Source organism: Nuphar pumila, chromosome 3 (assembly GCF_984573655.1).
Source record: "Nuphar pumila chromosome 3, dmNupPumi1.hap1.1, whole genome shotgun sequence".
NCBI lineage: Eukaryota > Viridiplantae > Streptophyta > Magnoliopsida > Nymphaeales > Nymphaeaceae > Nuphar > Nuphar pumila.
Window position 1 is genome coordinate 72,357,819 of NC_143251.1, and position 23,297 is coordinate 72,381,115.

The following is a 23,297-nucleotide window of genomic DNA, read 5'->3' on the forward strand; positions in this document are numbered from 1 at the left end:
CCTGATTGGGTGGAAAATGGAATACCTCATCAAAGGAGACTCAGGTTTATACCCTTAACCTGATTGGGTAGAAAATGGAATACCTCATCAAAGGAGGCTCAGGTTTATACCCTTAACCTGATTGGGCAGAAAATGGATGGAATCCTCGAAAGAAGAGACCGTGATGGAACCTTCGGATTTCCGCACAATGAGTCTGATAGGGGTCTTGCAAAAGGAAGGAAATTGGGGTCCCTAAAGCTTGAAAAGGGTTTGATTTTGGGCGTCTCATTGCTGAGACTAAATAGCTTTTGAAATTGCCTTTTGCTGAAATTAGTGGCTTAACCTCAAGCTGAAATTGGACTGTCTATGGTGGGACAGTGGGGACACAGGGAAGTGTGCGAATCTGAGAGCCCGTGCGCTCAGATTATACCAAAGAAGGGAAGGAATCTTGAAAACTCCCGTTATCAAGTCCTAAAAGGGATAACAACTGATGTCAGGATGCGCCAAAGATGAACCTCAAGCTCTCGCTTCACGCCAGGATAGCTAGAAAATATTGTCAAAATGTTGAAAATCATTGTTGATTCAAAATAATTTAAAGTGATGTGCATTGTTTTGAAAGTATTCCCTCTTTTCTACCTGAAGTATTACCTCCGACTGGGCTTAACTCCGTAGAATCAAGATTCAAATTCAAATTGCTTGTGATTGGCTTTCTTTCAAGGAAGCTATCAATTTACTTGATATGGATGGGAAAGAAAATATTCTTGATATTGCGAGAGCTATTGGTGAAAGAATATTGATAAAAGAATTTCACAAAATTAAAGAAAATTCTTGATAGATTTGACAGTCTGATATCCTGGGATTCTTTTCTCATGATGATCTTTCTGCACTCTTTTTTTAGCAGATTGGAGCTCTCTTGGATATTCGGGAATTACATCATCCTTCATTTTGGAGATGTCCTGACTTTTCTCTCTTTTTTTTTTCTTGGGAAGGGTACGTCACAAACTCCTTCATCTCAGAGATGTCCCGATCCTTCTTTTCTCTCAGGGATTATCTTGATAGTTATTGACTCATTGGTTGGGAATCTCTTGATGATAGCAGAAATTAAATATCTTTTAGGGTTTGTCGGTAGGCTCATCACACTCGCCTTCATCTCGACGATGATCTGAACTTTCCCTGGAAGGATCCGTCACAAACTCCGTCATCTTGGAGATGATCCAAATCTTCTTTGGCCCCGGGGGTCGACTCGCTTAATTCGCCTTCATCTTGACGACAATTGAGAGATCCCTTTTGCAGATATTTAATTGCAGCTTAGGTGATTGAGGAGATATGAAAATTGAGTGGATTTTTCTGTATCACCCAGGACATTTCGACTACTTTATTTTTCAAGAATGATCTTTAAAAATGTGCCATTGACTGCGATCAATATCAATCACTCATGGCTTTGCAACAACATTGAATTCTCTTTGCTGGCCATATCGCGGATTTATTCTTCATCCTTTTGGTTGGCCAATAGAAAGATTTTGAATTTTGAATCCTTTTTCGCGAAAGCTTTGTCCTTTCGGTAGTAATACTAGCGTATTCTGAGATAATAATTTTGTGTAATATAGATTTTTGAAATCAACAAATATTTAATAACAAATTGGCAAAATTTTCTTGAAATCCTTTGTGAAAGCAAGCATTTGAAGCACAACGCAACACATCCATGACAAAAATTCTCTTCTCCTTTCCCCAAAGGAGAAGATTCAGAAATTAGAATTGGGAATTACTCCTCTCTTCCCTGAAGAGGAGGTTTTTGCAAAACAAACTTTCGAAGAGAAATTAAGCTTTCGTCAAAACTTCCTAACATTAGGCTTCTCTTATGGAAAGGGGGCCGGAATTGGTGAGGTTGGAAAATTGGTCATGAAAGAACGAGTTCATCACACTCTCCCTGAAAAAGGGTCCTTCTTGATGAAATGGCCTAGTCTGAAATTATGGGGCCACAAGGAAAGCAAGTCTCCGTCGAGTCTCTCCCTATAAAAAGGGTTCCTTGTGTGAAATTTGGAATTTTGTTTTGCAAACGGTTCACAAAGACACGAGTCCCTTCAAACTCTCCCTGAACAGGGGCTAAGTGAACGAATTGGATAGCATGCGAAAAGAACGAGCTCCCTCGAACTCTCCCTATACAAAAGGGTCTCTCGCAAGAGAAATTCTTGGCATTGGGTATTGGGTGACCAACAGGTCGAAATTTGGAAATTGGAATTTTGAAATTTGATATTTGGAATGGGAAATTGAAAATTGGAAATTTAGACATTTGGAAATTGATAATTGGAAATTGGAAATTGGAAATTGATAATTTGGAAATTGGAAATTTGGAATTTGGAAATTGATGAGTGATCAACATGAGGACTGAACTCAAGAGGTCGACTGACATGACCATTCAGTGGAACACTAACACGAGTGCTCGATTTTGAAAGGATACCGGTATGCATACCGGTTTAAAAATGTACCAGTTTGGATACTGGATTTTGGAAGATTACCAGTACGAGTGCTGGATTTTGGAAGGTTACCAGCACGAGCACTGGATTTTAAAAGGTTACCAGTACGAGTGCTAGATTTTAAATGGTTACCAGTACGAGCACTGGGTTTTGGAAATTTACCAGCACGAACACTGGATTTTTGAAAAATTACCAGCACAACACTGGATTCTGACGAATTACTAATTGATTTTGGTGGAAAATTTTCAGTCTTCACCCTCACGATGAGTTGGGCAACTGTCGGGGTCTCAGGATTTATCCCTTATCCTGAATGGGTAATCGATGCAAACGCAAATTGATGCAGATGAATGCGAATGAATGCTTGCAAATGCAAATGAATGCAAATGGGTGCACATGCGTGCACAAGTGCGTAAAATGAGAGATTTGTTTATCCTGCCTGCATAAAGAATATTTGTAGATAAAAACAAAATTTTAAAATGCCCCAGTGTAACTGGGAAAAAAAAAGAATTTTGATCATTATTGAAGAAAATTTGGAAGAATTACAAAGAATAGAGAATTGTTCAAGTATAGAATTTTTTCAAATGTCGAGCATTGATGGGATCTGGTAATTCGATTCCATCAGCATTGATGAGCTGATATGAATTGTGAGGTAGTGCCTCTTTGACAACATAAGGACCTTCCCAATTTGGCGACCATTTGCCACCCGGGCAGTGCCTGAGATAAGCTGTTGATCTGAGCACTAGATCATTGACCCGAAATTTTCTCTCAATGACAGATTTTGCATATTGTCGGGCTATCCTCTGGCGATAGGATTGAGCATGCTCTGTTGCTCTGAGCCTTCTTTCATCGAGCAAATCAAGCTGTACCAGTCGCTGTTGCTGATACTGATCAAGAGGTAATTCTAGAAGTGATGCAAATTTCAGAGCAGGTTTCTGAACATGTAGAGGCAGTACTACTTCAGTTCCGTAGACAAGTTCTGACGGAGTAGCATTCGTTGGAGTTCGAATGGTGGTTCTGTATGCCCATAATGCATCATGAATCTTTTCATGCCAGTCACGACCCGTTTCTAAAGTTCGCTCCAGGATTTGAATCAGAATCTTGTTGGTGGCCTCTGCCTGACCATTCCCTTGAGGATAATAAGGAGCGGAAAAATGATGATGAATTCTGAATTTTGAGCAGAATGTCCTCATTCTCTCATTCTTGAAATGACTGCCATTATCCGACACAATATCATGCGGTATACCGAAACAGCAAAGGATATTCTTATGGATGAAAGAAACCACGTGTCGACCTTCTACTGTGCGTAGAGTGAATGCTTCTACCCATTTAGTAAAATATTCTGTTGCGGCCAGAAAATATTTATGACCATTGGAGGCTGAAGGAGTGATGGGGCCTACAACATCGAAAGCCCACATGGAAAATGGCCATGGCGAGACGACAGATTGCAAGTATGTCGCTGGCGCATGTATGGAAGGCGCATGCATCTGACATTGAACGCACTTCTTCACAAAACGATAGCAATCTTGTTGCATAGTTCTCCAATAATATCCTGCTCGGATGATTTGTTTGACGAGAGTTTGATAGCCGACATGACCACCGCAAATGCCTTCATGTGCTTCTTGCACAACTTCTTTGGCTTCTTCTTTGTCCAAACATCTGGAATACTCAGAACTGAATCCACGACGATAAAGGACGTCGGCAAGAATAAAATATCGAGCAGACATGCGTTGAATTGCTCGCTGCTCTCTCTTTGATAATTCTGGAGGAAATTCGTCAGTTTTAATGAAATTCTTGATATCATGATACCAGGGCTTCTTCTTTTGCTCAGCCTGGTTTATCTGCTCTATTGGGACGAAAGCGAGTTGATCAAGTCTGCCAATTTCAAATGAGCGACAAGATTCTCCACTCCTGAAAGACATGATGGATCCTAGATTAGCTAAACTGTCTGCAACTTTATTGAAATCTCTCTTGATATGAAAAAGTTGGAATTCTTCGAATTTTTTGGCAAGAGCTGAGACAATCTTTTGGTAAGGAAGTAATTTCTGATCTTTCACTTGCCATTCAGCCAGAACTTGATTGACGATTAACAAAGAATCGCCATAAGCATGCACTCTTTTGACATTGAAGTCCTGTAGAATTTTCAGACCTTGTATCAAAGCTTCATACTCGGCCATATTATGAGTGCACTGAAAATCCAGTTTAAGAGAAAAGGGGATCATCTCCTTCTCTGGTGTAATTAGCAGAATTCCGATTCCTATGCCTGCCATATTCTTGGAACCGTCGAAGAATAAATTCCAAATTGGGGATTGTTGAATATTGCAGATCCGCTCATCGGGGAAATCATCCTCAGCTTTAACATCCTCTGCTAGAGGAAAATCTGCTAATTGGTCTGCAATTGCTTGGCCTTTGATAGATTGCTGAGAGACATATTCTAAGTCGTATTGCATCAATAGGACTTGCCACTTGGCGATTCGTCCGCTGAGAAATGGTTGTTCAAGAATGTACTTGAGAGGATTTAATTTAGATAGAATCTTGACTTCAGACGCCAATAGATAATGTCGCAATTTCTGACACATCCATACCAAAGCTAGGCATGTCTTCTCTATCTGAGAGTATTTGTTCTCATAATCAATAAAGGTCTTGCTCACATAGTAAATGGCATGTTCTATCAAACTGCCTTCTTCGTATTGTGCCAAGAATCCGCCGCAAGCAACTTGATTAACTGAAATGTATAGCAATAGGGGTTTCCCTAATTCTGGCGGCTTTAAAACAGGAGGATTGAGAAGATATTTCTTGATGCGTTCGAACGACTGCTGACACTCTGGTCCCCATTCGAACCTCACTCCTTTTCTGAGCAAATGATTGAAAGGCTCACATCTCATTGCCAAATTAGAAATGAATCACCGAATTGATTGCATGCGTCCTTGAAGGCTACGCAATTCTTTGAGATTAGTCGGGGGCGGAATGCCAATGATAGCTTTGGCCTTAGCGGGATCCATCTCTATCCCCTTCTTGCTGACTAAGAAGCCTAGCAACTTGCCTAATTCGACTCCAAAGACACATTTTTGTGGATTGAGTCTTAGCTTGTAAAGAATGAGTCACTTGAAAACTTGATTGAGAGCTTCGATGTGATCTTCCTCTTCTTTGGATTTCACCAGAATATCATCGACATATGCATCCATGATTTTGTGCATCTGATCATGGAAAATAACAGCCATAGCACGCTGATAGGTTGCCCCAGCATTCTTGAGCCCAAAAGGCATGACTGTATAACAGAAAGTGCCCCATGGCGTGGTGAAGGATGTTTTGGATTGATCACGAGCGGCCAATTTGATTTGATTATATCCAGAATATCCGTCCATGAAGGAAAACATAGCATGCTCGGCTGTGCTATCGACTAGGAGATCAATGTTTGGGAGCGGATAGTCATCCTTCGGAGTGGCTTTATTGAGATCACGAAAGTCGATACAGATTCGCACTTTTCCATTCTTCTTAGGAACTGCTACGATATTCGCCAACCAATCCGGGTAATCAATTGCTCGAATGAATCCTGCTTTAAGCAAATCCTCAAGTCCTTCCTTGACCTGTTGCTCGATTCGAGGATCCATTTTTCTCAACTTCTGCTTGACTGGTTTCGCCTCAGGCTTCAAAATGAGGCGATGTTCTACCAATTTCGGATCTAAACCTGGCATATCCTCATAAGTCCATGCGAATACTTCTTCATGCAGCTTGAGGAAATTAGTGAGCCTTTCTTTCTCTCCTGGACTCAAACCACTGCCAATCTTGAGAATTTTAGGATCGTCTTCTGATCCGATATTGATATCCTCAGTCGGATCTTGAACTAAGGATGATGGCTTATCTTGCTTCTGAACCGATGCAAATTCTGGCAGTTCTTGAAGAGCTGAATCGAACTCTGCGGATTCTTCTGACTGCTTTGCAGTTTGATCACATTCTGTTCTTATTCTGACCTGATGAATTATTGCTGATTTCGAACAAGCTTTTGGATTAAAGACGAGCTTCTTGATAGATCGGGAAGACATTCTGAAAATTGTAGGATAAATTGATTTAGGGAAATTGTTCATCATGAAATAAATTGCTTTTATTGAAAATAATTAGAAAGATAAAAGAGCAAAATGATTTCAATTTTGTGAAGATCTAATATTGAGGAGTAAAGAGACAAATGGCACCAAGATAGACAAAGGAAACTGGCAACTTTATTGAAAGATAGAATTAATCAAAATGACAAGGATGAAAATGAAATGGGATATCATCCCGACAAAAGAATAGAAAAGGAAAGACAAAGGAATTCTTCTAATGCGCTCCCTTAATGAAAATAGTCCCTTTCTGAGATCTTCGGCCATTAAAGCCCAATCCGGTCCTTTTAGGGCAATGCCGAGGAATCACTGGTTCAAGACGACCATCTTCATTTTTGCCTAAGCCTTGGAAAGGCTGGTAGCCGTGCTTCACTAGTAAATCAAATCCCTTCTTAGCTTTCATAAATTGGGGGAATAGCGGATGATCCTTAAGTGTGTTGTAATCAATTCGTCCTCCAATCTTGAAGAATTGTGGACCTCCCCATCGGGTCGCAGCCACTGTATGCTCGGGTTGCTCTGCCGTCTGCATTATTCCCGAATTCTCTTCAAAGCTGACTTCTTCGATACCCCTAATGCTAGGGATATCAGCAGTGAAAGAGGGCTTGGGAACCATGGGCTGTGCTAGCCTCTGCTCTGGATCTTCGCCTAAGACCGTCGTGATCATACCACCTTTTGACCACTTGATGCACTGATGAAGAGTAGACGGTACTGCGTTTGTGTTGTGGATCCATGGTCTCCCGAGAAGCAGATTATAAGTGGGCGGCACATTGACTACGTGAAAGAGAATTGAATGGACCGAGTAGTCAATGAATATTTCTAGGAATATTTTTCCTTTCGCTGTCTGGCCGTGATTGTCGAACCCATAAATGGTGACTGGGTCTGGAATGTATTCTTCTTCTTTTATGCCCAAAGCTTTGGCGGTCATTTCCGGACATATATTGAGGCTGCTGCCTCCATCGATCAGTACATGAGGAACTGTCATCCCTCTGGTTCGAACCACAACATACAAGGCGTTGTTATGGAACACATGAGGCTTAGGGAGATCCTCATCGGAGAAAGTAACTGGAGCATTAGTCATGGCCTGATTGACTATGTGGGCCATGTCTTCCGGAGTTATGCTTGGTTTCACCTTGATTTTCTGCAACAGATTATTTAATACTTGCTGATGTTTAGCGGAAGCTTGGGTTAAGTCCAAAATTGAGACATTGGATAATGCTGTAATAGGCTTTAGAGTGGATGTCTCGCTTTTCTTTGGGGTGGACTTAATGAGATGCTTAGGGAGCCATGGCATACTTCTGGCTACCTCGGGAGATATCCCAGCGGGCTTGTCAGATACTTTCAATTTGCCGAAAGCTGAAATAAGGTCCATCTTCTGGGCCTTGGTCCGAGCCTGCTACAATACCAGGACTTGATGCTGAGCTTGCATGTCATTTTCAGAGCACGGCCTGATATGCTCCTGTGGTTGAAACGACTGTTCGGTGATGACTACTGTAGAATGACGAGGAAATGACTCTTTTAGAATATCTATATTTTCATCTTCCGCACCTTCTACCAGGAGATTCTTGTCAATGAGATCTTGAACTATGTTCTTGAGAACGAAGCAATTCTCGGTATTGTGCCCCACTGTTCTGTGGAACTTGCAGAATTGGTCTTTGAATTTTCCCATAGGAACGGGAGGATCAGCCAGCCTTGGCAACTTGACCATCTCCTTGGTCAACATGTACTCGAGCACAGTCTCGAGTGATTGATCTAATGGAGTGAATTTCCTGTCATAGCTCCATCCTTCGTGCTTCACTTTCTCTCGGGGTTTTGGTCCCTGCTCTAGTTGAAGCGGCTTGCTGAATTGCGGGATCGACTTCCCTTTCTGATCATTCCTGTTTGAACCTCCTGCCCCATAACAGAAGTCTCTATTCTGCCCCTTGCGATGATTCCATTTATTATTACTGACAGAATTAGTAAAGTGAGTCTTCTTCTTTGACTCGTTCTGGCCGCTGTTCTTGGTGAAAGTGAAACCTTCATAGAAGCCATTCTCCATACTTAATTCGAGCCACTCGGCTCGCTCTGTTAATTCAATAAAGGTTCTGGACGGTGCGGTGGAGATGAGGCCTTTCAGTGGTTGCGAGAAATTGCTTAGAATTAAGGACAAAGCATGCCCTTCTGATATGAGGTCTCTCATCTTGTTGCAAGCTGACCTCCAGCGATGGATAAAATCTCGGGCCTTTTCATTTTCTATCTGTTTTAGGCCACAGAGTTGGCTGAGGGTCGGGAGCGCCTCAGCATTGAACAGAAAGCGCTCAATGAACATATTCACCACCTTATCAAATTCTTTCAGCTCTATGGGGTTGATGTGCTCCGAGTACCATTTAGCTGCCGTTCCCTCCAGACTGCGAGGGAAGCAAAGGAAGAGTGCCCGATTGTCACGCTTGAATCGTGAACACTCAGCGAAAAACATGGCGAGATGAGCCTTAGGGTCGTCAGAACCATCAAACTTGATAAATTTTCTGGGGAGATTATCCAGATCGTCGTCCCCATCTAAACCATCATAGAAGTCTTCGCTGGTGAAGACTTTCTTGCCCTTGTCGCGGGCCTGCAGATCTTTGCCCATTTTCATCATGTCTTTTAGCTGTGACTGAGTAGGGTCATTAGCAGACTGATTTTTGGATTTATAAGCCGACCCCTGACCCTGAGTCCACCTTTTGAATTCATATTTATTTTCACATTCCTTGTCAGCATCATCAGCTGATTCTGACTCATCAGATATTTCCTCGTGACAACTCTGCTTTTTGCTGATCTTCACATTCTTGACGGCATGACCCTTATCTTTCTGTTTGGTCTGAATTTGCTCAGTACTGGCCTCAGCTTGCTCTGCCAGCATCTTGGTCATCATTTTTTTGAACATGACGTACATTTGGGGATCGATGCCATCATCCGCCTGCTGACCCTGACTCTGGATGGATCGAGGTGAGTCCATCTCTTCTTCTGAAGCTACTGAGTACGCGATGCCTTCAACTGATGTGGTTTTCTTTCTGGATCTTGTATGAACCATCGGGTATCACAAATTTTCTCTTGGATATTGCTCATGCTCTCTACAAGGTAGAACTGATGGTTAGGCTTCTGAAGGAAATTTGGTTTGGAGGAAAATATTTGTTGAGAATTTTGGTAGACAATTGAAATAATATCCCATTACTAGGGATTGAGTCATCGCTGGGATTACGACAATTGCGTTGCTATTCTTTGCAAGATAAACAACTGAAAATATGCCTTGTTACCTAGGCGAGGTCGTCAAACCAAAGTGAAATCTAAAATAAAGGAATTTTATTGAGGGGAAAAACATGATTTTATCAATAATACACTTGACAGAGGGGAGGGGGACAGACAATTTTCCACCACTCTACAAAATCAGAAGATACATGAGGACCAGGAAAAATAGTAAGACTGACAAAGGAATCCCACCCATGTCTGGCAGAATGGTATGCTCCGGACCACTGGTCTGATGCGAGATCGAATTCTGGCAGAACCCCTGCTAGTGGACGAATCTCTACGCGCTTCTGCCTCTGAGAGAACTGCCTGACACACTCCTCGGGATGATAGTATGCGCAGAAGAACGGGCCAAGTATTCTGAATCGCTTGTCGTAAGCATAAGTGTATCTGGGGGGTGATTCCTGACGATCAAAGTAGTCCCATACGACTTCTTCCTCCTGAAGGTTGTCGATCAAGAACCGGAATCGCGCAACTGGAAGAAGCTTCTCTCCATTGTATCTGAACGAACTGGCTCGGACTGGCACATGTCGGAGGAACCAAGACTGCAAGGCATAGGTGCACCCTTCGACTAGGATCGACTCTCCGAGTGCGAAACGAGTCAACCCTCGGTATAGAAAAGCGAGTGCGGCCATGGCTATTGAGAGGCGGCTGGTCTGTCGACTTCCCCATCTCCTTAGAAGCTGAACTATTCTGATATCCATGTAATTTCGTCCATCGGGAAAGAAAGCTAATCCCACCGTGCACAGAACCATCGCGTGCTGAATTCTCTCTCGAGCTGTTCTGGACAGCGAGCTGACTTCCACAAATGTCCCATACTGTCGGTAGATTTCGAGCAGATCCACATATTCGTTTCCATCCTCCTCTATCAATGGCCAAGACTTGCGTCTTGTCATGCGAGCTAAGGCATCCTTAGGGTCCAGACCCTTAACATTAATCAGAAACTGTTTCTCCAATGGATCTCCAGGCTGACTGGCTGGCTCGGGCAATCCCATAATCTCTGAAAATTCATCCATCAGTACTGTCATCTCGCCCCACGGGAACCAAAAGGTAGAAGTACTCGGATTCCACCGCTCTGCTAGTGCATGAATCAAGTTGTCATTGACTGTCTGCTTTCCCACTGCGGATGCCAATTCCAATCCACACTCGTCCAGATGGTCCAGAGACATACGAGAGAAGTTCTTGAACCATGAATAATACCACCGGGGAAAGAAGGATCCGGTGCTGAGGACTCAATGTTCGGGAAGACTTTGTCGCACCTCGTAGGAGATGTGACCCTCAGGGAAGACTGAATCAAGCTGACTGGATGCCATCGGACTGGAAGACATGGAAATTGGAATAAGACTTGGAAAATACAGGAATTTTGAGGAAAATGCAGGCAGGATAAAAATAAAGCAGGAAATTCGAGATCCAGAAGACAGGAAAGATGGGAAATCACCTGGAGTTTTGAAGGAAATTAAGAGAAATTTAAAAAATCGTACAGGGTTTGATGAAATATGAAGAAATAAATGGAAAATGAAGTATTTTGGAAAATCGTCCAAGGTTTAAAACATGGACAGTACATGGACATGGATTGGGGAATTTTGAGAAAATCGTCCAGTATTTTAGAAAATTGGGAAAAATATGGAAAATAAAAAGGAAATAACATATTCAATCAAATTCTGCATAAACAAGTATGCACAAACAGCATTCCCTAAAAGCTGACTCTAGATGCACAAATTTTGAAATGGCTGTGGGACCTTAATCTTGACTCTAAGGTTCAGATCATCTGTATCCAATCCAGTTATGCCTATATACTCGAGCCAAGGCCCGATGTACGTGGAATAAAATCAAATTCTCCGGTTCTAGGTTCAAGTTTTCCAACATCCTTGAGCACCTGCCGATATACGTTGGACTATGGCCCTTGGTACGTGGCAGGGGGGTTTTCACCCAAATAGGTGGCCCAGTTGTGAGGCTCTCTCCCGAACTATGGTTCTGGAAGAGAGCCCAGCAACGTGAAGACCGGGACAATATAGGTAGGGTGACTTTTGAAAACATGAGCACATGCAATCAAATCAGAAGGCTCTAAAACCTAAAGAGATAGAGATTTTGAAAAATTTGAAGAAGCAAACATTGTTTTCAATCAAACCTAGATTGAGGAGGGTTGTATTAGACCTAATTCTATGTGAGCATGAAAATTTCCTCCTCAATATGGTCCTACCAAACCATACCTAGTCTATATGAGATCCATGTCAGCTGGGTTCAAGTCTAGGCTCCTAGGTTCACATGATAGCATAAATTAAAAGCTCACATTCCATGGAAATCGATTTTGACAATTTGAACTAAGTAGAGCATTAGATTGATCAGGCAAAGACAGGTCCCATCACGGTCGCCAAACCTGTTATCATCTGAAAATTTTTACTTTTTGCAAATCAAACTGACCTTTGAAAAAGATTTTGAAAATAACTCGCCTCCATTTTTAAAATGCAGGATAATTCCGAAGAATGGGACTCGCCTGTCGGTAAGAGGTTCAACCGTTCCTGCCACCTTTAACAGGGGTAATTGAACCAAGGATCAATCTTATGCTCTACTTTATTCAACTTGTCTAAATCATATTCTAATTTCTAAATGCACATAGAATCAGACATATGCTATGAATTTTTAGAAAATGCACATTTTTTAAAACATGATGTTTGCTTTGAATGATTGAAATATTTAGAATAGGTATCACATGGAAAATCGTGAATTGGGATTTGAAATATACTTCTGAGAGAAATAAAAATCGATTTTGAGGAATCCTTGACATTTGGTGAAAATCGATTCTGAGATACTTGGTTTCTCTAAATTCAAACTTGGAAATTGAAATTCTAACATAGAAAATTTGAATTTGGAACTTGGGAAATACTTGAAATATTCTTTGAAATTCAATGCTTTTGGGAAAATCGATTTTGCTATAAGACTTAGGAGATTTTGACGAATTCAATTTCCTTGACTTGGATTTTGAATTGGAGTTGACAAATGCATGAAATGAATGAATATGGATTTGAGGAATTGAGAAATACTTTTTTGTATTTTTGAGAAATGCAGTGCATTTTTGAAGTTAGCCTAAGAGTGTAGGCTGAATGTGGCTAATGTGAAGATCATAAATCTAAGTATCATTCGTATTCTGACTATGGCCATAAATACAAATTCCACCAAGTTTATAAACTTCATAGAAGTTAGTGCATGTGCCATTCGTGTAGACCATGGTGAATTTGTAAAAATATGCATGAATCATCATCCATCACACATTAAAATTATAAAAATAAACTATATGCAATGCAACCTAAGCTAAGCAGGAAATGTAAATTCTTATTCCAAAGTTTAATTACAAATTACATCACTATTGAAATTTAAATACATGAAAAATAAAGTCTTCAATGTACCTGCAAAACTAGAAAACTTGGTTAATAAAAATATGTTGGCTTTTCTAGATTTATCCAGTAATATCTAGAAATTACTGGATTTTGCTAGATATAAGCCTTTTCCTTGATTCCCTTAAATAAAAATGATAAAGTATAAAATAAAATTGAATAAATAAGGAAGATAAGATATGAAATTTCAAAATTGGGGTCCAAATGACCAAAATACCCCTAATAACAAGTCCATGGCCTTAAAATTAGGGTTTTTAGAAAGATATTTTGATAAAATGCAAGTTTTGAAATTTGAATGGAATAAACTCAAACCAAATATGCTATGACATGATTAAAAATATGAAATTAGGGTTAAGGATTTCGAAATTTAGGTCAAATGACCAAATTGCCCCCGATAGCAAGACTATGGCCTTGAAATTAGGGTTTTTAGAAAGAGATTTTGGTAAAAATTTGGGTTTTTTTGACCTAAATGAAATCAAATAGCTACAAAATTAAACCTAAAGCATCTTAATATGATTATGAACATGATTAAACCCTAAAAATACATGCTTATACACGAAAATTCAAGAATATCACAAAAACTGTGATTTTAGCCTTGTTTTTGGATCTTTCAGGAACCCGATTTTGCAATTTGCTTGATTCAGCCATCAAATGGATTCCAAAATCCATAAAAATTGGTACCTGCACTTGTTATAACCCTAATGTCGAATTGGAATTATAAAAATAATTTTTTGACATTAATATAATCCGAAAATTGCATTAAACCCTAAAAATATGCTATTTTTGACCTAATTCACCAACCAGTCTCAATCCAAGACCTGAACCAGAGGTCAAATCTCCATGGAAATTTATGAAATTTTACAGAGACTAACTAAGAAGAAAAACAAAGATTTCCCAATTTACAGATCGGAAAAAGCATCTTTGGTTAGGGAGAAACCCTTCCGGCAATCTGAGCTAAAACATATCACTTTTAATCTTTAGTTCATCTTGGTTTGATGACCTCGCCTAGGTAACAAGGCATATTTTCAGTTGTTTATTTTGCGAGGAATATCAGCGCAATTGTCGTAACTCCAGCGATGACTCAATCCCTAGTAATGGGATATTATTTCAATTGTCTACTAAAATTCTCAACAAATATCTTCCTCCAACCCAATTTCTTTCAAAAGCCTAATCATCAGTTCTGCCTTGTAGAGAGCATCAGTGACATTCAGAAGAATATTTGTGATATTCGATGATTCATACAAGGTCCGGAAAGAAAACCACATCAGTTGAAGGCATCGCGTACTCAGTCGCGTCAGAAGAGGAAATGGACTCACCCCGTAGTCAGGGTCAGCAAGCAGAGGATGACATTAATCCTCAAATGTACGTCATGTTCAAGAAAATGATGACCAAGATGCTGGCAGAGCAAGCTGAGGCCAGTGCTGAGCATACTCAGACCAAGCAGAAGGATAGGGATCACACAGCCAAGAATGTGAAAATCATTAAAAAGCAGAATCGCCATGAGGAAATGTCTGATGAGTCAGAATCAACAGATGATACTGACAAAGAGTATGAAAATAAGCAAGAATTCAAAAGGTAGACTCAGGGGCAGGGGTCGGCCTACAAATCCAAGAATCAGTCTGTTGACGACCCTACGCAGTCACAACTCAAAGATGTGATAAAGATGGTTAAGGATCTTCAAACTCGTGACAAGGGCAAAAGAGTCTTTACAAGTGAAGACTTCTATGATGAACTGGATGGGGATGATGATCTTGACAATCTCCCCAAGAAATTTATCAAGTTCGATGGTTCAGGTGATTCAAAAGCACATCTTGCCCTATTCTTCGCAGAATGTTCCAGGTTCAAGAGGAACAATCGTGCCCTATTGCTCTGCTTTCCTCGCAGTCTGGAGGGTATCGCAGCAAGGTGGTACTCAAAGCATATTAATCCGATAGAACTAAAAGAGTTCGACAAAGTGGTCAATTTATTTATTGAGCGCTTTTTATTCAATGCTGAGGCACTCCCGACTCTCAGTCATCTCTGCAGTCTGAGGCAGAAGGAAAATGAGAAGGCCAGAGATTTCATTCATAGATGGAGATCCGCTTGCAATAAGATGTGTGAGCCAATAGCAGAAAGACACGCACTATCTTTGATCCTGAGCAACTTCTCGCAACCCCTGAGGGGACTGATTTCTACATCTCCATCGAAGAGCTTCATAGAACTGACAGAACGAGCCGAATGGCTCGAGTTGAGTATGGAGAACGGATCTTATGAAGGTTTTATGTTTACAAAAAATAACAGTCAACAAGAATCAAAGAAGAAAACCCATTTTACCTACTCTGCCAGTAACAGCAAGAATCAGAACAAAGGAAATGGAAAAAATCACAGTTATGCTTCAGGAGGGTCAAATCCCAACAAAAGTGATCAGAAAGGCAAGTTGATTCCTCAATATGACAGACAACCACAACAAACTCTTGAGCAAAGATCAAAACCATAGGAAAAGCCGAAGCGGGAAGGATGGAGTTATAACCGCAAGTTTACTCCTCTAGACCAGTCCCTCGAGACAGTATTAGAATATATGCTCGGCAGTGATAAGATTAAGCTTCCAAGGGTAGTTGACCCGCCAGTGGTTATGGGAAAAATGAAGGATAGATTCTGCAAGTTCCATCGAATTGTGGGACATGATACCGAGAACTGTTTCGTTCTCAAAAACATCATACAAGATTATATTGACAAAAATCTGTTGGTAGAAGGGGCTGAAGATGAGAAAATGGAAATTCTAAATCAGCCTTTCTTGCAGCACTCAACAGCAATGATATCCGATCATCCCTTTCAGCCGCAAGATCATATCCAGCCATGCCCTAGCAGCAATATCAAGGTACAACATCAGGTATTAGTGTTGCATAAGGCCCAGTCCAGTTCTCAAAAGATGGACCCCGTTTCAGCATTCAGTAAGCTAAAAGATTCGAGACAGCTCGCTGGAGTATTGTTATCATCGCAAAATTTTTACTTTTTGCGAATCAAACTGACCTTTGAAAAAGATTTTGAAAATAACTCGCCTCTGTTTTTAAAATGCAGGATAATTCCGAAGAATGGGACTCACGTGTCGGTATGAGGTTCAACCGTTCCTGCCACCTTTAACAGGGGTAATTGAACCAAGGATCAATCTTATGCTCTACTCTATTCAACTTGTCTAAATCATATTCTAATTTCTAAATGCACATAGAATCAGGCATGTGCTATGAATTTTTAGAAAATGCACATTTTTTAAAACATGATGTTTGCTTTGAATGATTGAAATATTTAGAATAGGTATCATATGGAAAATCGTGAATTGGGATTTGAAATATACTTCTGAGAGAAATAAAAATCGATTTTGAGGAATCCTTGACATTTGGTGAAAATCGATTCTGAGATACTTGGTTTCTCTGAATTCAAACTTGGAAATTGAAATTCTAACTTAGAAAATTTGAATTTGGAACTTGGGAAATACTTGAAATATTCTTTGAAATTTAATGCTTTTGGGAAAATCGATTTTGCTATAAGACTTAGGAGATTTTGAGGAATTCAATTTCCTTGACTTGGATTTTGAATTGGAGTTGACAAATGCATGAAATGAATGAATATGGATTTGAGGAATTGAGAAATACTTTTTTGTATTTTTGAGAAATGCAGTGCATTTTTGAAGTTAGCCTAAGAGTGTAGGCTGAATGTGGCTAATGTGAAGATCATAAATCTAAGTATCATTCGTATTCTGACTATGGCCATAAATATAAATTCCACCAAGTTTATAAACTTCATAGAAGCTAGTGCATGTGCCATTCGTGTAGACCATGGTGAATTTGTAAAAATATGCATGAATCATCATCCATCACACAATAAAATTATAAAAATAAACTATATGCAATGCAACCTTAGCTAAACAAGAAATGTAAATTCTTATTCCAAAGTTTAATTACAAATTACATCACTATTGAAATTTAAATACATGAAAAATAAAGTCTTCAATGTACCTGCAAAACTAGAAAACTTGGTTAATGAAAATATGTTGGCTTTTCTAGATTTATCTAGTAATATCTAGAAATTACTGGATTTTGCTAGATATAAGCCTTTTCCTTGATTTCCTTAAATAAAAATCATAAAGTATAAAATAAAATTGAATAAAGAAGGAAGATAAGATATGAAATTTCGAAATTGGGGTCCAAATGACCAAAATACCGATAATAACAAGACCATGGCCTTGAAATTAGGGTTTTTAGAAATATATTTTGATAAAATGCAAGTTTTGAAATTTGAATGGAATAAACTCAAACCAAATATGCTATGACATGATTAAAAATATGAAATTAGGGTTAAGGATTTTAAAATTTAGGTCAAATGACCAAATTGCCCGATAGCAAGACTATGGCCTTGAAATCAGGGTTTTTAGAAAGAGATTTTGGTAAAAATTTAGGTTTTTTTGACCTAAATGAAATCAAATAGCTACAAAATTAAACCTAAAGCATCCTAATATGATAATGAACATGATTAAACCCTAAAAATACATGCTTATAAACGAAAATTCAAGAATATCACAAAAACTGTGATTTTAGCCTTGTTTTTGGATCTTTCAGGAACCCGGTTTTGCAATTTGCTTGATTCAGCCATCAAATGGATTCCAAAATCCATAAAAATTGGTACCTGCACTTTTTATAACCTTAATGTCGAATTGGAATTATAAAAATGATTTTTTGACATTAAATTAATCCGAAAATTGCATTAAACCTTAAAAATATGCTATTTTTTACCTAATTCACCAACCAGTCTCAATCCAAGACCTGAACCAGGGGTCAAATCTCCATGGAAATTTATGAAATTTTACATAGACTAAGTAAGAAGAAAAACAGAGATTTCCCAATTTACAGATTGGAAAAATCATCTTCGGTTAGGGAGAAACCCTTCCGGCAATCTGAGCTAAAATATATCACTCTTAACAGGGATTAAAACAGCTATTCCAGATTGAAAATACAGACATAAATAGCAATTCTAAACAAAAATCTCTGACATTTTAGTTCTTAATAGTAGACAAAAAAATAATAATACTCACTTTTTACAGATCATGAATCGGATCTGTGGTTTGGGATTTATGACTAACACAAGTCTGATTAGGGTTTTGGTAAACCCTAACGAGTTTTAAATTTAAAAAACAGATTCTCTAAAAAGGGAAAAATACTAAACTGTGATCAAAAAATCCAAAAATTTCTCAGCGGACAGATCTACTCAATGTGAATCCATAGCATTTTACAGATCTAAAATCGGATATAAAATGAGAGAAATATCATAACAGCAAGTTACCTTCCTGATTTTAACCATGATTTTAAAACTTTAAAAACCCGATTTGATGTCTGATTTTTTTGACAGGGTTTCCGAGATCCAAAACCTCTGATTTTTCTACAGTAACTCAATAACTCATTCATGCATCACATATAAAAAAATCAGAAATAAACAATGAGAACTTCAATCCGAAATAACATTATCTTTAATGTTCCAAACCTAGAACACACAGAAATTTAAGAAACTTGGAAAACCATGCATTAACTAATGTAAATAAATAAAATAAACCATAAAACAGTAAATAAAACTTATTTTTATGCTATAGAACGTAAAACAAATATGAATAAACCATGAAAATAAAATAAAAACAGGGAATCAATGGCTGGAATTTGATATCACCTTTAAAACATAGGTTTAACCCATTAAAAAGGGTAAATCATATATTTTATTGGTTAATAATGTAAAGAATCATATTTAAATCAATTCTAATGGATTAAAATCCCTGTAAATCACCCAAAAAGGGTTAGATCACCTTCTTGGATTGTTCTTGCTGATTCTTTATGGTTCTTGAGGTTGAATCCATGGTTGATCTTCCATAAGGAGGGGTATCTAAGCCTAGATCTAGGTTTAAAACATTAAAATAAAATATGAAAAAGCAAAGGAAGTCATACCTTGGAGTTGCATCAATGGAGGAAGGGCTGGAGAGGAGAGAGAAGCTCCAAGAATCCACTAGGTGAGAGATGAGAAAATCGACCCCCCTTATGCATCTATTTATAATAAAAAATTAGGTTTAAAAATTGACAATTTTGAAAATTTTGGACTCTAAAGGGGGGGGCAATTTTTGGGTGGAGTTACCTATATGCCCTTGACATAAATTATCCTAATTAATCCCTAATTAACCCCTAGCTAAACCTAAGAATCCCCCAAATGTGGCGCCACTTGGCGTTTTTCCACATTGGGTTTTTAAAACACCTTTAAAAACAATAGTTTGAAATCAAGTTTTAAAAATGGGTTTTCAAAATGGATTTTGACTCTTCTAACTTTCTAAAACTAACCAAGACATCAACTAACCCTAGTCTAGCCCTGACTGACTCGAATATGGCGCCACCCCGAGTGGGCCTTACTTGAGTTTTTTTCAAAAAGCGATTTTAAAACTTGAAATTGATGGAGTTTTAAAAAGGATTTTCAAAAGTAAACTTAAAATTAGAATTTTTGAAATGGCATAGGGTTCTAACTGAGTTAGAATTCCTCTGGATATGGTGCCAACTGAGTGGGCCCACATCGAGTTTTGGAAATTTTGAAATAAACACTGAAAATGGCTTTGAAAAAGGGTTAAAATCGACATTTGAAATTCAAGATCTTTGAAAATAGGGTCTCAAGCGAACTGGAACTCTGGGTTAGAGTCTTGAACTCTTAGGACTCCGAGATCTTAGATTTTAAAAGCCAAATGAAAGAATTTTCAAAAGATTTTATCAAGAAATGATGAAATAAGTCAGAAAACACAGTCAGGGTTAGACTCCTAACTCGACCGAACTCTAAAATAGAGTCCTGAACTAACTGGACTCTGTAAAATGACCTAAATTTTGAAAATAATCGAAAAAAAGACTGAAAATGGAAATAGAACAGACTTAAAAACAGACTCCTGACTAGATTAGGACTTTGAGACAGAGTCCTGATCAGACTGAAACTTTCAAAAATTTGAGAAATTTGATGAATAGAGGAATTCAAAAGCGACACCACCTCAATGGGTCTTATCTGTGAATTGAAATTGATTAAAATTTGAATTTAAAATGAATCCAGATTGTTTCCTTGAAAAAATATTTCAAAATATAAAGTCCTGGGGTTGGAAAATGACAGAGTATTGAATAAAAACCCAGGTTTTGAAATGGATTTTTGAAATAAAAGCTTTAAAATTCAAATCTGGATTGAATGTTTTGAAAACTGGAGTGCTGGATCTCGAAAATGAGATGTAATGACATGTAATGCCATGCAATGCTATGCAATGCAATGAAATGGTATGCCGAATGCATGCAATGATATGCAATGACACATGAAATGGACAAACACTGGATGAGGGTGAAAATTTGGGGTATTTACAAGTATCTCCAAAGGTAGCCAAAAGAATGTCGTGGTTACCCAAAAGCTTTGTCAAATCTACTTTGGAAAAAGGGAGAACATCAGAAGAAAAGGTCGATACAGTGCAAAGACCAATCACTGCCCTCTCTAATATCCCTATCCTTGAGTTGGCACGTGCCTCTCCTAAGCATCAGCAAGTCCTTGATGATTTACTGCGAAAAATCAAGGTCAAGCCAGGCACCACACCTGAAGACATGGCTCAGATCGTTAATCAGGCCATGACCAATGCTCCCATAACCTTCTCAGATGAGGATCTGCCAAAACCTCACACATTTCATAACAATGCCCTGAACATTGTAGTGCGAACCCGGGGAATGACTGCACCCCACGTGCTTGTAGATGGAGGCAGTAGCATCAACATTTGTCCTGAAATGACTGCCAAGGCTCTAGGTATAAAAGAAGAAGAGTATACACCGGATCCGATCACCATTTATGGGTTCGATAATCATGGACAGACAGCAAAGGAAAAGATCTTCTTAGAGATATTTATTAACTACTTTGTTCATATAGCCAACGTATAATCTTCTACTGGGAAGAACATGGATTCATAATGCCAACGCCGTACCATCCACTCTGCATCAGTGCATCAAATGGTCTAAAGGTGGCATGATAACTACTGTTTTGGGGGAAGATCCTGAAGAGAGGCTATCTCAGCCTATGATCCCTAGGCCAACTTATACTGCTGACATCTCCAGCATTAGGGAAAGTGAAGAGGTTGTTCTCAGTGAAAGCCTTGAAATGCTAAAGTTAGAAGCAGCATCAGAGACAAACCACACAGCAGCGATGGTCCAATGACAAAGACCACATTTCTTTAAGATCGGAGGTCATCTCAATTACAGTACTTTCAAGGACCATCCTCTTTTCCCGCAGTTTGTTAGAACCAAGAAAGGGTTTGACCTGTTATTGAAGCATGGTTATCAGCCTTTCAAAGGATTGGGCAAGAACGAAGATGGCCGACTAGAGCCAGTGGTCCCTGATCATCATCCGCGCAGGGCAGGATTGGGATTCATGGGCAAAAGATCTCACAAAAATATTGTCTTCATTAAAGGGATCCATTAAAAATTTTCTACCATCTGTCTTTTCTATTTCATTCATTTGACTTCTGTAGTTTGTAGGAACAGTGTCCCATTTCAGATCATTTTAAATGTCTTCATTTCATTTCAAGTCTTCAATAAAGTTATCAATTTTCTCATCTATCTGGATGTCATCTTTCTCTTATTCCTCTGCAATTTGTCTTCAAAATTCATTATTCTTATCATTTTTATTCTCATGCAATTTATGTCATAGTGAATGAACTTTTTCTAAAAGCTATTCCTTTTCAAAAATTTCAGAATGTCTTCTCAACCGATAAAAAGATTAGTCATCAATCCTTCAATCCTATCGAAACTGGCAAAGATACATCGGGTCCGGGTAAGAGCAGAGGACAGTAAGGTCACAAAGCAGTCAGAAGAAATGGCAGAATTTGATTCGTCGCTTCCAGAGTTGCCAGAATTCGCAGCGATTCAGAAATAAGATGAACCATCGACCCTAGTCCAGGATCCGACTGAGGACATCAATATTAGTTCAGAAGATAGTCCGAAAATTCTCAAGATCGGCACCAGCCTAAGTACATATGAGAAGGAAAGGCTCATCGACTTTCTCAAGCAGTACCAAGAAGTATTTGCATGGACTTATGAAGATATGCCAGGTTTAGATCCTAAATTGGTGGAACATCGACTCGTTCTGAAGCATGAAGCGAAACCTGTTAAGCAGAAGTTAAGAAAAATGGATCCTTGAATCGAGCAACAGGTCAAGGAAGGACTTGAGGACTTGCTTAAAGCAGGATTCATTCGAGCAATAGATTATCCAGACTGGTTGGCGAATATCGTTGCAGTTCCCAAGAAAAATGGCAAAGTGCGAATTTGTATTGACTTTCGCGATCTCAATAAAGCTACTCCGAAGGATGACTATCCACTCCCAAATATTGATTACCTAGTTGATAGCACGGCTAGGCATGCCATGTTCTCCTTCATGGATGGATACTCCGGATATAATCAGATCAAGTTGGCCGCTCGTGACCAATCCAAAACATCCTTCACTACGCCATGGGGCACTTTCTGTTATACAGTCATGCCGTTTGGGCTCAAGAATGCTGGGGCAACCTATCAGCGTGCAATGGCTGCCATTTTCCATGATCAGATGCACAAGACTATGGATGCATACGTTGATGACATCCTGGTCAAATCCAAAGAAGAAGAAGATCATATTGATGCTTTAAGTCAAGTCTTCAAGCGACTCATGAGACTCAATCCTCATAAATGTGTCTTCGGGGTTGAATCAGGCAAATTGCTAGGCTTCTTGGTCAGCAAAAAGGGGATAGAAATGGATCCCGCTAAAGCAAAGGCCATCATTGACATGCCACCTTCAACTACTCTTAAGGAATTGTGTAGTCTTTAGGGACGTATGCAATCAATTCGGAGATTCATATCCAACCTTGCCATGAGATGTGAACCTTTCAATCACCTACTCAGAAAAGGAGAGAAATTTGAATGGGGACCAGAGTGTCAGCAATCGTTTGAACGTATCAAGAAATATCTTCTTAATTCGCCCGTTCTGAAGCCACCAGAATTGGGAAAGTCTATTTTGCTATATGTTTCAGTTAACCAAGCCGCTTGTGGCGGATTCTTGGCACA